This window comes from Anomaloglossus baeobatrachus, chromosome 4, assembly GCF_048569485.1.
Source record: "Anomaloglossus baeobatrachus isolate aAnoBae1 chromosome 4, aAnoBae1.hap1, whole genome shotgun sequence".
Taxonomy (NCBI): Eukaryota; Metazoa; Chordata; class Amphibia; order Anura; family Aromobatidae; genus Anomaloglossus; species Anomaloglossus baeobatrachus.
In genome coordinates, this window is record NC_134356.1 from 633,134,598 (window position 1) to 633,148,298 (window position 13,701).

The 13,701-nt window shown below is 50.9% G+C and overlaps 1 protein-coding gene across 4 annotated transcripts in view; it reads right to left on the bottom strand.

Moving 5' to 3' along the window:
* The window catches only part of FGFR1 (fibroblast growth factor receptor 1), a 141,066-nt gene extending 135,461 nt beyond the window's left edge, over window positions 1-5,605 (bottom strand). For 2 of the 4 annotated variants that reach the window (XM_075346399.1, XM_075346396.1), the window contains exon 1: window positions 5,016-5,605. The gene's annotated coding sequence lies outside the window, so the exon portion shown is untranslated. The remainder of the gene's footprint in view (window positions 1-5,015) is intronic. The other 2 variants (XM_075346397.1, XM_075346400.1) reach the window with 2 other exon arrangements.
* Between the last annotated feature and the right edge of the window lie 8,096 nt (window positions 5,606-13,701).

Here is a 13,701-nt window from a genome sequence, read left to right on the forward strand (position 1 = left end):
AATATAAAGTAAACAAGTTCATCTTGGGCAACAACAAAGTAATGGATGAGTCCAAGCGCTTCATCTCATTAGGAAGGAAAAAGGTGTTGTCCTACAAAAATGCAATGTATGGCAGTCCTGTCTCTGATCTACATACAAGGTGGCAGCAGAGTTATAAAAGGGTCGTGCCACTTCCTCGCCTGTGGGACCCTACGGTTTATCTTCAGAGGCGACATGGCTGACCAAATATTGACAATAGTCGATATTGTCAAGTGTCTCTCCTAAAAAAGTAGAGTTTACATGAAATAAAATTGGCAAAATGCTTTCCGTGCTCTTCATTTTAGTGATTAGTAACATTTCGAACTACGATAAGCCAAATCAATCCACTCTGAGCTGAAATAAATTGGTTCCCTTGGGGTCAGTCGTAAGTTTAGCCGAATGGCATCTGTCGTTGCTACTTTCTCGAATTTTAAAATGGCAGACATTGTGCACAGACTCATTACTTATCTCTTGTGGGAGTTCCAATGATTGCTCTAAGGTCTAATGAGTGCTTTACACGGTGCGACATCGCTAACGATATATCGTCGGGGTCACGTTGTTAGTGACGCACATCTGGCGCAGTTAGCGACATCGCAGCGTGTGACACCAAGGAGCGACGATCAACGATCGCAAAAGTGTCAAAAATCGTTGATACGTCGCTCCTTTTCATAATATCGTTGGTGGTGCATGCCGCTGGTTTTTCGTCGTTCCTGCGGCATCACGCATCTCTATGTGTGATGTTCGTCGTTCCGGCGGTATCACACATCGCTATGTGTGATACTGCAGGAACGACGAACATCTCCTTACCTGCGTCCACCGGCTATGTGGAAGGAAGGAGGTGGACTGCATGTTCCGGCCGCTCATCTCCGCCCCTCCTCTGCTATTGTGCGGCCTCTTAGTGACGTCACTATGACGCCAAACGCACCTCCCCCTTAAAGGAGCGATTGTTCGGCAGCCACAGCAACGTCGCTGAAAAAGGTATGTGCCTGTGACGCTGCCATAGTGATAATGTTCGCTACGGCAGCAATCACCAAATGTCGCACGAACGACGGGGGTGGGTGCTATTATGCACGATATCGCTAGCAATGTCGCAGCGTGTAAAGCACCCTTAAGACCCAACTTTCTAAGAAAATGGACTAATGGGCTCAACTGAAGAGGAGAACGCAAGGGCTTATATTTATGGGAGCAGTGTTTCTTATATGACTGGTTTAACATCATGTTACTTATCCCTTGTTGGAGTTTCAATTGTGGCTCTAAGGTTTTGGACCCAATTCTCTCAGAAAATGGTCTAATGGGCCGAACGGAAGGGAAAATGCAAGAGATTATATTTATGGAGGCAGTTTCTTACATGACTGGCTTATTGTTATGTATAATCAATATTACCCAAGCATCATTATATTGAATAGTCAGTGCCAAGGATAGAAAGAACTAAATTACTGATTGCCCTGGGTGGATAAAAAGAACAAAATATCCCTTTAAGACTCTTAAGACAGCGCCGCACGACCAGCTCTACCCCCACCTACTGTATCCTCACCCATCCCTTGTAGACTGCGAGCCCTCACGGGCAGGGACCTCAGTCCTCCTATACCTGTCTGTGCCTTGTATTGTTTATGATTATTGTACTTGTCCCTATTTTGTATACCACTTTCACATGTAAAGCTCCATGGAATAAATAATAATATATTATTATTAATAAAGTATTCCAAATGTAAAAGCAGACGTGCAGATAGAAAAATAAATAAAAAACACAAGGAAAATCTCATCCACAAAAATCTGGTAACATGCTTAAAAAAAAACAACAAAAAAAACCCCCTGAAATTACTCCAGGTCAGATTGGAGTCCGATGGAGACAGTCCATCTGGAAATCTAATATTTCTATGGGCTTGTAAACCATCTGTGAAAACAATTTCATGTTTAGATTATGTGGACTACAGCGTCTTCACACCTAACCTTATGTTTCTATCCAACAGGGCTACTTCAAAGGCCAGGTCATTAAAGCAGATGGTCATTGTCACCTATTTGGAACTGGGAAGACCTGCAAAACAGCCAGTTAGACCCGAAAAGCAAACAAACCTTCCAGATACAACCAGGCTTTATGGTCCAAATTAGCATCTACTCTGAATATACACATCTCGTATTACACAGAATCCTAAATGTAGTTACTTCACTGTTTTTAAGTTTTCTGTGGCCATCAGGGGATTACCGAGTGTTCCTCAATGTCCAACCACAGAAGTTCTATATGCAGCCAAAAATGTCCTTTATGTTGGAATTTGGTGGTCATATTTGACCAGTGTCTCTGGGATACAAAAGTTCACACACAAGTCTTTTTTTTGGAATGACAGCCATTGGGTAAGGGTGAACAGACTCCCTGACCAAAATAGGTTGTGTTGTCATCATTGTCCACTGTGTGCCACCCAACAAAACCATGACAGAAGGCTGTATATTCTACATGCTTCAGTTTACTACAACTTAGCCGTAATGTTGCGTCAAAGACAACCCAACAAGCATTTGTTTTTTGTTTATATAGTGCCAACATATTCCACAGCACTTTACAGACATTATCACTATAGATTCAATATCAGTCTGTCTTTGGAGTGTGGGAGCAAACGAGAGAACCCAGAGAAAACCCATGCAAACATGAGGAGAACATACAAACTCTGTCTTTGGTGGGATTTAAACCCAGGATCCCAATTCTACAAAACAACAGTGCTAACCACTGAGTCACTGTGTAAGGATGAGATGCCATTGCCACTGACACAGCCTGGAGGTTGACTCACTGAATGATGATGTGGTTCGATAGCCATCACCATTGACCGCTCATCAATATGCAGGTCAGATCCTTGGTTCCTCTCACAGCAGAAGACCATCTACTGGACCATATATTAGAGGATTGATATTGTCAGGATTGGTTGGCAAATCCTTGGCAAATGACATGTCATAGGACCTGACCCACCAGGCCTGGATGATATACACTTGACTAAACCAGTCATAATTACGGTAAACTATATCCATCCATTCCATCATAGTCAATGTCTTAAAAGCTCAAACTTTCAACGCTAAATTCCCCACATGTTCCCCAACAAGACATAAAATGAAACGTAATCTACCATGACAATAAAAGATCGCATGAAGCAGACATACGTAATAAGAGTTTTATAATTAGGTGTCCGGGTCCTGAGACGTCACCGTAAAGTCACCCTGAGGCACCGAACAGTAAAAGGTTTCACAGACGCCATCTCTTGAGCCAACAGGTTGAGATAAGCAAGACAAATTATAATTATCGACGTATGTGGAACGCCAGCATTTAATCTAATTATTTACTGCAAATCAGACACATTTGTAACACACGTCTGGAAACAATAGACCATGGATTGAATAAGCAATAGCTTGGAGAGAAGGACTTGCCGGAAACCAAGCGTCAACTAAAGCCAAATTTCCACAGCACGTCAGTGGCTCGGGGTACAGAGAATATTTTTGTCACACGTTTTGTGACTCATCTCGTGTTGGATCACACGTGTCAAAGCATCGATTTAAACAAAAAAAATAAAGAGGGTGTAAATTTGACACAGCCATTTTTGAGGTTTATTTACCACCACCTTTAACCATTTTTGATGCGTTTTAAACTATTTAAGCCTAGCTATGGAGGTTTTTAAGTTAATATCCTCAGCAAAAGAAAAAATATTTACCAAAAAGGGATCAATGTTCCTCTGGATTGAAATTGAGTCATCAATATATCTATGGCCTATGGGTTTAGTTCTGATTACATACTTGTCACTCTACTGGTCTGAGCCTTACACCTGTATAGCCACATACAGAAACATAAGAGGCGTTAAAGGATGAAAATATGGCAATATATAAATAAAATTCCCTATGCGTAAGAATGGAACAAGCTTCTGCTTCTCACCCAGCAAAGTTCATCACTCGGCTGGATTTATAATGGAGTCACGGAACATTCTATTGCAAATACTTTCCGAACCTTCCACTCTCGAACAGTCTACTCACTGTACAGTGATGATACACCCCAGAAAGAGGAGCTATAAAATAAATATACTGTATAAATAGTATATATCACATATTCTCAGAGATGCAAGACAATCAACGACCCTGAAGAACAACAGTTACCAGTAGGGGGGAAAGTGATCGGAAAAGTATCAGCACATTTTTCAACAAACTGGACAAAAAGAGATTTGTGCAAGTATCACAGAATATAAAAAAAAAAAAAAAAAAAAAAAAAAAAAAAAAAGTATATATATATATATATATAATGTACTATTAGTACATAATAAATAGCAAATATATAAAAGGTCATGTAAATAAACAAAGTAGTATATACACACTTTTTTATTATATATATATATATACACACACACACACACATATATATATACACACACACACATATATATACACACACACACATATATATACACACACACATATATATACACACACACACACATACACATATATATACACACACACACATACATACATATACAAATACATACACAGTTATATATTACTACTTTTTTATGTTTATATATAATACACTGAGATTTTATATATCACTGTGTATTATATATAAACATAAAAAAGTAGTAATACAACATATATATATATATATATATATATATATATATATATATATGTTATATTACTACTTTTTATGTTTATATATAATACACAGTGATATATATCTCATTTTAAAGGGCTCCTGGCTGGAAATTAGGGACAGAAAATCATGGCAAAAGCCACCTATTGTACAAGTATGAAAACATAGGAAAGGAGCAGGAAACTAAAATAGAAAACATATGTGCTGAATGGATCTTTCGGGCTTCATCAAAGCAAAAACTGAAAAAAAAAACTATATAGAACTTTTCTACAGTCACTTAAGCTTCTTAAATAAAAAAAAAAAATAAAAAAAAACCTTGGTCAACAAAGCTCAATACTAGTAGCAAACATTGGTATGCAAGTAAAAAAAAAAATAAAATATTTACCCACTTGAAGAGTTTGTTCTTTACACTCAGGTCTTCTTTATCCTTCTGTATATTTCAACACTTAAAAAATATATTAAAAAAAAAAATTAAGAAAAAGTTATGTTTTGGCCCCCACTTCCCAAAAGTCTTAACCCTTTTGTTTCTCCCATAAAATAAAATACCAGGTTAGGATTCACCGGAAGGTTTCTTGAAGAAACAAAAAAAAAAAAGTTAAAAAAGGAAGAAAAATAAAAATAATAAATATATATAAAAAAAAAAGTCTGAAGTATTTGAAGAAAAAAAAAAGGGGAGAGAAGTTTAATTTAAACCATCTGGTGCCCTTAAGACAAAAAATGTGGACCGTAAGCAGCACCTCGAGGAGATCCAGGCAGGAGAGGAAGTTTTATAGAGGAGATCAAAAAGTTTTCGTTCCAGAGATGTGAAAAAAGAATGTTGAAAATGTTGAATGTTGAAGATTTGTGAAACAATGTATCCAGCTCTGCTCAGTGGACATGAGGCAGAAGTATCCCTCCAAGTGTGCAGGATTCCTTGAGCATGGAGAGAAGTGAGGCAGCTCCTATTCAGACTTAACAATACACTGCAGCCCCATCCCCCATGTTCCCTACAAGAATTTGCAGCCCCTCCCAGGTAGAGGTTCATTTACACAATCTCCTCCCAGCCTCTCACATTTCTCCCTGTGCACACTGGGGCTTGTAGTTTACATTGCCAGACTGCTCTGACTAGGTGCACAAGGCTGCAGGACATGGGGAGAGAGGAGAGAGCTGGGACTGCACTGACTAGGTGCACACAGGCTGCAGGACATGGGGAGAGAGGAGAGAGCTGGGACTGCACTGACTAGGTGCACACAGGCTACAGGACATGGGCAGAGAGGAGAGAGCTGGGACTGCACTGACTAGGTGCACACAGGCTGCAGGACATTGGGAGAGAGGAGAGAGCTGGGACTGCACTGACTAGGTGCACACAGGCTGCAGGACATTGGGAGAGAGGAGAGAGCTGGGACTGCACTGACTAGGTGCACACAGGCTGCAGGACATGGGGAGAGATGAGAGAGCTGGACTGCACTGACTAGGTGCACACAGGCTGCAGGACATGGGGAGAGAGGAGAGAGCTGGACTGCACTGACTAGGTGCACACAGGCTGCAGGACATGGGGAGAGAGCTGGGACTGCACTGACTAGGTGCACACAGGCTGCAGGACATGGGGAGAGAGGAGAGAGCTGGGATTGCACTGACTAGGTGCACACAGGCTGCAGGACATGAGGAGAGAGCTGGGACTGCACTGACTAGGTGCACACAGGCTGCAGGACATGGGCAGAGAGGAGAGAGCTGGAACTGCACTGACTAGGTGCACACAGGCTGCAGGACATGGGCAGAGAGGAGAGAGCTGGGACTGCACTGACTAGGTGCACACAGGCTGCAGGACATGGGGAGAGAGCTGGGACTGCACTGACTAGGTGCACACAGGCTGCAGGACATGGGGAGAGAGGAGAGAGCTGGGACTGCACTGACTAGGTGCACACAGGCTGCAGGAAATGGGGAGAGAGGAGAGAGCTGGGACTGCACTGACTAGGTGCACACAGGCTGCAGGGCATGGGGAGAGAGGAGAGAGCTGGGACTGCACTGACTAGGTGCACACAGGCTGCAGGACATGGGGAGAGATGAGAGAGCTGGGACTGCACTGACTAGGTGCACACAGGCTGCAGGGCATGGAGAGAGGAGAGAGCTGGGACTGCACTGACTAGGTGCACACAGGCTGCAGGACATGGGGAGAGAGGAGAGAGCTGGGACTGCACTGACTAGGTGCACACAGGCTGCAGGACATGGGGAGAGAGGAGAGAGCTGGGACTGCACTGACTAGGTGCACACAGGCTGCAGGACATGGAGAGAGAGGAGAGAGCTGGGACTGCACTGACTAGGTGCACACAGGCTGCAGGACATGGGGAGAGAGGAGAGAGCTGGGACTGCACTGACTAGGTGCACACAGGCTGCAGGACATGGGGAGAGAGGAGAGAGCTGGGACTGCACTGACTAGGTGCACACAGGCTGCAGGACATGGGGAGAGAGGAGAGAGCTGGGACTGCACTGACTAGGTGCACACAGGCTGCAGGACATGGAGAGAGAGGAGAGAGCTGGGACTGCACTGACTAGGTGCACACAGGCTGCAGGACATGGGGAGAGAGGAGAGAGCTGGGACTGCACTGACTAGGTGCACACAGGCTGCAGGACATGGGGAGAGAGGAGAGAGCTGGGACTGCACTGACTAGGTGCACACAGGCTGCAGGACATGGGGAGAGAGGAGAGAGCTGGGACTGCACTGACTAGGTGCACACAGGCTGCAGGACATGGGGAGAGAGGAGAGAGCTGAGACTGCACTGACTAGGTGCACACAGACTGCAGGACATGGGGAGAGAGGAGAGAGCTGAGACTGCACTGACTAGGTGCACACAGGCTGCAGGACATGGGGAGAGAGGAGAGAGCGGGGACTGCACTGACTAGGTGCACACAGGCTGCAGGACATGGGGAGAGAGGAGAGAGCTGGGACTGCACTGACTAGGTGCACACAGGCTGCAGGACATGGGGAGAGAGGAGAGAGCTAGGACTGCACTGACTAGGTGCACACAGGCTGCAGGACATGGGGAGAGATGAGAGAGCTGGGACTGCACTGACTAGGTGCACACAGGCTGCAGGACATGAGGAGAGAGCTGGGACTGCACTGACTAGGTGCACACAGGCTGCAGGACATGGGGAGAGAGGAGAGAGCGGGGACTGCACTGACTAGGTGCACACAGGCTGCAGGACATGGGGAGAGAGGAGAGAGCTGGACTGCACTGACTAGGTGCACACAGGCTGCAGGACATGGGGAGAGAGGAGAGAGCGGGGACTGCACTGACTAGGTGCACACAGGCTGCAGGACATGGGGAGAGAGGAGAGAGCTGGGACTGCACTGACTAGGTGCACACAGGCTGCAGGACATGGGGAGAGAGGAGAGAGCTGGGACTGCACTGACTAGGTGCACACAGGCTGCAGGACATGAGGAGAGAGCTGGGACTGCACTGACTAGGTGCACACAGGCTGCAGGACATGAGGAGAGAGCTGGGACTGCACTGACTAGGTGCACACAGGCTGCAGGACATGGGGAGAGAGGAGAGAGCTGGACTGCACTGACTAGGTGCACACAGGCTGCAGGACATGGGGAGAGAGGAGAGAGCTGGACTGCACTGACTAGGTGCACACAGGCTGCAGGACATGGGGAGAGAGGAGAGAGCTGGGACTGCACTGACTAGGTGCACACAGGCTGCAGGACATGGGGAGAGAGGAGAGAGCTGGGACTGCACTGACTAGGTGCACACAGGCTGCAGGACATGGGGAGAGAGCTGGGACTGCACTGACTAGGTGCACACAGGCTGCAGGAAATGGGGAGAGAGGAGAGAGCTGGGACTGCACTGACTAGGTGCACACAGGCTGCAGGACATGGAGAGAGCTGGGACTGCACTGACTAGGTGCACACAGGCTGCAGGAAATGGGGAGAGAGGAGAGAGCTGGGACTGCACTGACTAGGTGCACACAGGCTGCAGGACATGGAGAGAGCTGGGACTGCACTGACTAGGTGCACACAGGCTGCAGGACATGGGGAGAGAGGAGAGAGCTGGGACTGCACTGACTAGGTGCACACAGGCTGCAGGACATGGGGAGAGAGGAGAGAGCTGGGACTGCACTGACTAGGTGCACACAGGCTGCAGGACATGGGCAGAGAGGAGAGAGCTGGGACTGCACTGACTAGGTGCACACAGGCTGCAGGGCATGGGGAGAGAGGAGAGAGCTGGAACTGCACTGACTAGGTGCACACAGGCTGCAGGACATGGAGAGAGCTGGGACTGCACTGACTAGGTGCACACAGGCTGCAGGACATGGAGAGAGCTGGGACTGCACTGACTAGGTGCACACAGGCTGCAGGACATGGAGAGAGGAGAGAGCTGAGACTGCACTGACTAGGTGCACACAGGCTGCAGGACATGGGCAGAGAGGAGAGAGCTGGGACTGCACTGACTAGGTGCACACAGGCTGCAGGACATGGGCAGAGAGGAGAGAGCTGGGACTGCACGGACTAGGTGCACACAGGCTGCAGGACATGGGGAGAGAGGAGAGAGCTGGGACTGCACTGACTAGGTGCACACAGGCTGCAGGACATGAGGAGAGAGCTGGGACTGCACTGACTAGGTGCACACAGGCTGCAGGAAATGGGGAGAGAGGAGAGAGCTGGGACTGCACTGACTAGGTGCACACAGGCTGCAGGACATGGAGAGAGCTGGGACTGCACTGACTAGGTGCACACAGGCTGCAGGACATGGGGAGAGAGGAGAGAGCTGGGACTGCACTGACTAGGTGCACACAGGCTGCAGGACATGGGGAGAGAGGAGAGAGCTGGGACTGCACTGACTAGGTGCACACAGGCTGCAGGACATGGGGAGAGAGGAGAGAGCTGGGACTGCACTGACTAGGTGCACACAGGCTGCAGGACATGGGGAGAGAGGAGAGAGCTGGGACTGCACTGACTAGGTGCACACAGGCTGCAGGACATGGAGAGAGAGGAGAGAGCTGGGACTGCACTGACTAGGTGCACACAGGCTGCAGGACATGGGGAGAGAGGAGAGAGCTGGGACTGCACTGACTAGGTGCACACAGGCTGCAGGACATGGAGAGAGCTGGGACTGCACTGACTAGGTGCACACAGGCTGCAGGACATGGGGAGAGAGGAGAGAGCTGGGACTGCACTGACTAGGTGCACACAGGCTGCAGGACATGGGGAGAGAGGAGAGAGCTGGGACTGCACTGACTAGGTGCACACAGGCTGCAGGATATGGGCAGAGAGGAGAGAGCTGGGACTGCACGGACTAGGTGCACACAGGCTGCAGGACATGGGGAGAGAGGAGAGAGCGGGGACTGCACTGACTAGGTGCACACAGGCTGCAGGGAATGGGGAGAGAGGAGAGAGCTGGAACTGCACTGACTAGGTGCACACAGGCTGCAGGACATGAGGAGAGAGCTGGGACTGCACTGACTAGGTGCACACAGGCTGCAGGAAATGGGGAGAGAGGAGAGAGCTGGGACTGCACTGACTAGGTGCACACAGGCTGCAGGACATGGAGAGAGCTGGGACTGCACTGACTAGGTGCACACAGGCTGCAGGACATGGGGAGAGAGGAGAGAGCTGGGACTGCACTGACTAGGTGCACACAGGCTGCAGGACATGGGGAGAGAGGAGAGAGCTGGGACTGCACTGACTAGGTGCACACAGGCTGCAGGATATGGGCAGAGAGGAGAGAGCTGGGACTGCACGGACTAGGTGCACACAGGCTGCAGGACATGGGGAGAGAGGAGAGAGCGGGGACTGCACTGACTAGGTGCACACAGGCTGCAGGACATGGGGAGAGAGGAGAGAGCTGGGACTGCACTGACTAGGTGCACACAGGCTGCAGGAAATGGGGAGAGAGGAGAGAGCTGGGACTGCACTGACTAGGTGCACACAGGCTGCAGGACATGGGCAGAGAGGAGAGAGCTGGGACTGCACTGACTAGGTGCACACAGGCTGCAGGACATGGAGAGAGCTGGGACTGCACTGACTAGGTGCACACAGGCTGCAGGACATGGAGAGAGGAGAGAGCTGGGACTGCACTGACTAGGTGCACACAGGCTGCAGGACATGGAGAGAGGAGAGAGCTGGGACTGCACTGACTAGGTGCACACAGGCTGCAGGACATGGAGAGAGGAGAGAGCTGGGACTGCACTGACTAGGTGCACACAGGCTGCAGGACATGGGGAGAAAGGAGAGAGCTGGGACTGCACTGACTAGGTGCACACAGGCTGCAGGGAATGGGGAGAGAGGAGAGAGCTGGAACTGCACTGACTAGGTGCACACAGGCTGCAGGACATGGGGAGAGATGAGAGAGCTGGGACTGCACTGACTAGGTGCACACAGGCTGCAGGACATGGAGAGAGCTGGGACTGCACTGACTAGGTGCACACAGGCTGCAGGACATGGGGAGAGAGGAGAGAGCTGGGACTGCACTGACTAGGTGCACACAGGCTGCAGGACATGGGGAGAGAGGAGAGAGCTGGGACTGCACTGACTAGGTGCACACAGGCTGCAGGACATGGGGAGAGAGGAGAGAGCGGGGACTGCACTGACTAGGTGCACACAGGCTGCAGGATATGGGCAGAGAGGAGAGAGCTGGGACTGCACGGACTAGGTGCACACAGGCTGCAGGACATGGGGAGAGAGGAGAGAGCGGGGACTGCACTGACTAGGTGCACACAGGCTGCAGGACATGGGGAGAGAGGAGAGAGCTGGGACTGCACTGACTAGGTGCACACAGGCTGCAGGAAATGGGGAGAGAGGAGAGAGCTGGGACTGCACTGACTAGGTGCACACAGGCTGCAGGACATGGGCAGAGAGGAGAGAGCTGGGACTGCACTGACTAGGTGCACACAGGCTGCAGGACATGGAGAGAGCTGGGACTGCACTGACTAGGTGCACACAGGCTGCAGGACATGGAGAGAGGAGAGAGCTGGGACTGCACTGACTAGGTGCACACAGGCTGCAGGACATGGGGAGAGGAGAGAGCTGGGACTGCACTGACTAGGTGCACACAGGCTGCAGGGAATGGGGAGAGAGGAGAGAGCTGGAACTGCACTGACTAGGTGCACACAGGCTGCAGGACATGGGGAGAGATGAGAGAGCTGGGACTGCACTGACTAGGTGCACACAGGCTGCAGGACATGGAGAGAGCTGGGACTGCACTGACTAGGTGCACACAGGCTGCAGGACATGGGGAGAGAGGAGAGAGCTGGGACTGCACTGACTAGGTGCACACAGGCTGCAGGACATGGGGAGAGAGGAGAGAGCTGGGACTGCACTGACTAGGTGCACACAGGCTGCAGGACATGGGGAGAGCTGGGACTGCTCTGACTAGGTGCACACAGGCTGCAGGACATGGGGAGAGGAGAGAGCTGGGACTGCACTGACTAGGTGCACACAGGCTGCAGGACATGGGCAGAGAGGAGAGAGCTGGGACTGCACTGACTAGGTGCACACAGGCTGCAGGACATGGGCAGAGAGGAGAGAGCTGGGACTGCACTGACTAGGTGCACACAGGCTGCAGGACATGGGGAGAGAGGAGAGAGCTGGGACTGCACTGACTAGGTGCACACAGGCTGCAGGACATGGGGAGAGGAGAGAGCTGGGACTGCACTGACTAGGTGCACACAGGCTGCAGGACATGGGGAGAGAGGAGAGAGCTGGGACTGCACTGACTAGGTGCACACAGGCTGCAGGACATGGAGAGAGCTGGGACTGCACTGACTAGGTGCACACAGGCTGCAGGACATGGGGAGAGAGGAGAGAGCGGGGACTGCACTGACTAGGTGCACACAGGCTGCAGGACATGGGGAGAGAGGAGAGAGCTGGACTGCACTGACTAGGTGCACACAGGCTGCAGGACATGGGGAGAGAGGAGAGAGCTGGGACTGCACTGACTAGGTGCACACAGGCTGCAGGACATGGGGAGAGAGGAGAGAGCTAGGACTGCACTGACTAGGTGCACACAGGCTGCAGGACATGGGGAGAGATGAGAGAGCTGGGACTGCACTGACTAGGTGCACACAGGCTGCAGGACATGAGGAGAGAGGAGAGAGCTGGGACTGCACTGACTAGGTGCACACAGGCTGCAGGACATGGGGAGAGAGGAGAGAGCTGGGACTGCACTGACTAGGTGCACACAGGCTGCAGGACATGGGGAGAGAGGAGAGAGCTGGACTGCACTGACTAGGTGCACACAGGCTGCAGGACATGGGGAGAGAGGAGAGAGCGGGGACTGCACTGACTAGGTGCACACAGGCTGCAGGACATGGAGAGAGCTGGGACTGCTCTGACTAGGTGCACACAGGCTGCAGGACATGGGGAGAGAGGAGAGAGCTGGGACTGCACTGACTAGGTGCACACAGGCTGCAGGACATGGGGAGAGAGGAGAGAGCTGGACTGCACTGACTAGGTGCACACAGGCTGCAGGACATGGGCAGAGAGGAGAGAGCTGGGACTGCACTGACTAGGTGCACACAGGCTGCAGGGCATGGGGAGAGAGGAGAGAGCTGGGACTGCACTGACTAGGTGCACACAGGCTGCAGGACATGGGGAGAGAGGAGAGCGGGGACTGCACTGACTAGGTGCACACAGGCTGCAGGGCATGGGGAGAGAGGAGAGAGCTGGGACTGCACTGACTAGGTGCACACAGGCTGCAGGACATGGGGAGAGATGAGAGAGCTGGGACTGCACTGACTAGGTGCACACAGGCTGCAGGACATGGGGAGAGAGGAGAGAGCTGGGACTGCACTGACTAGGTGCACACAGGCTGCAGGACATGGGCAGAGAGGAGAGAGCTGGGACTGCACTGACTAGGTGCACACAGGCTGCAGGACATGGGGAGAGAGGAGAGAGCGGGGACTGCACTGACTAGGTGCACACAGGCTGCAGGGCATGGGGAGAGAGGAGAGAGCTGGGACTGCACTGACTAGGTGCACACAGGCTGCAGGACATGGGCAGAGAGGAGAGAGCTGGGACTGCACTGACTAGGTGCACACAGGCTGCAGGACATGGGGAGAAAGGAGAGAGCTGGGACTGCACTGACTAGGTG